The sequence below is a fragment of the Echinops telfairi genome, unplaced genomic scaffold, assembly GCF_000313985.2.
Source record: "Echinops telfairi isolate 266 unplaced genomic scaffold, ASM31398v2 ScPeMD7_655;HRSCAF=1070, whole genome shotgun sequence".
NCBI lineage: Eukaryota > Metazoa > Chordata > Mammalia > Afrosoricida > Tenrecidae > Echinops > Echinops telfairi.
This window is the reverse complement of record NW_022104553.1, coordinates 22229494-22230617: the sequence shown is the minus strand read 5'-3', so window position 1 is coordinate 22230617 and position 1124 is coordinate 22229494.

Sequence of the window (1124 nt, the reverse complement as noted above, 5' to 3'; positions counted from 1 at the left end):
AGAGAAGGACAGAGATCCAGAGAGAGAGGGGGACAGAGACCCAGAGAAGGACAGAGATCCAGAGAGAGAGGGGGACAGAGACCCAGAGTGGGTGGGGGGGGGAGACTTGACGGGGGGAAAGAGACACACAGAGAGGGAGACAGAGACCCAAGGAGGGAGCATGAGCCAGCGGGACTCCCAGAAAGGCCGAGCTGGAGCTGTGGGGAGGACCCAGGGCGATGCACACGCAGGCTGGTCACCCTGTCACACCTCCACCCTGGGACTCCGCTCCCCTCCCCCCGAGCTATTTTCAGGAGGAAAGCTGACACCCACCTTGGGGGGTCACCCCGTACCCCTCCCTCACCCTAAATATAGCATGGCAAGGTGGTAGGAAGGGTGTCCCCGGGTTAGGGTGTTCCCTCTCCGCCCCCCTTCCCCCCCAGCCAAGAGGTGACAGCAGTTGTTTATTGGGCTGGGGGGAGAGTGCTGTCCAAGCCTTTGCTGTCTACTTGGCTCACCTCTGTGACCTCGACGCCCTCTCTCCCTCGTCCACCTGCTACCAGGCAGGCTCTGCTGAAAGTGAAGGGCTGGCTTTTCCAGGAAGAGGAACAGAAATCATGGGAGGGTCTCTAGTCACCCCTCCACCCGGGGTCTCTATCCCCTTTCTCGGGGTCCCTGCCCCTCTTCTAACTGGGTCTCTGTCCCCTCTCCCTCTGGGGCTCTGTCCTGTCGCCAGAGACCCTCTCTTTGGTCCTTTGTCTCTGAGTCTCTGCTCCCCCTTCTGGATCTGTGTCTACCTGACGGCTCTCTGTCCCTTCCTCAATTTGGGTCTCCTGCCTTCCATCTCTTGAGTCTCTGTCCTTACTTTTAGGTCTCTGTCCCCCCCCCCTCTCTGCATCTATGTCCCCATTGTCTGAGTCACTGTCCCACCCCTCTGCATCTCTGTGCCCTGAATCTCTGTCCCCCTCTATCTCTGTCCCAAGTCTCTGTCCCCCTCTCTCTGCATCTCTGTCCCCACCTCAGTCTGTCTCCCTTTTTCTCTGTCTCTGTCCCCCCCCCTCTCTGCATGTGTCCTCTGAGTCTCTGTCCCCCTCTCTCTGCATGTCCCCCCCTCAGTCTCTGTCCCTTTCTCTGGGTCTCTGTCC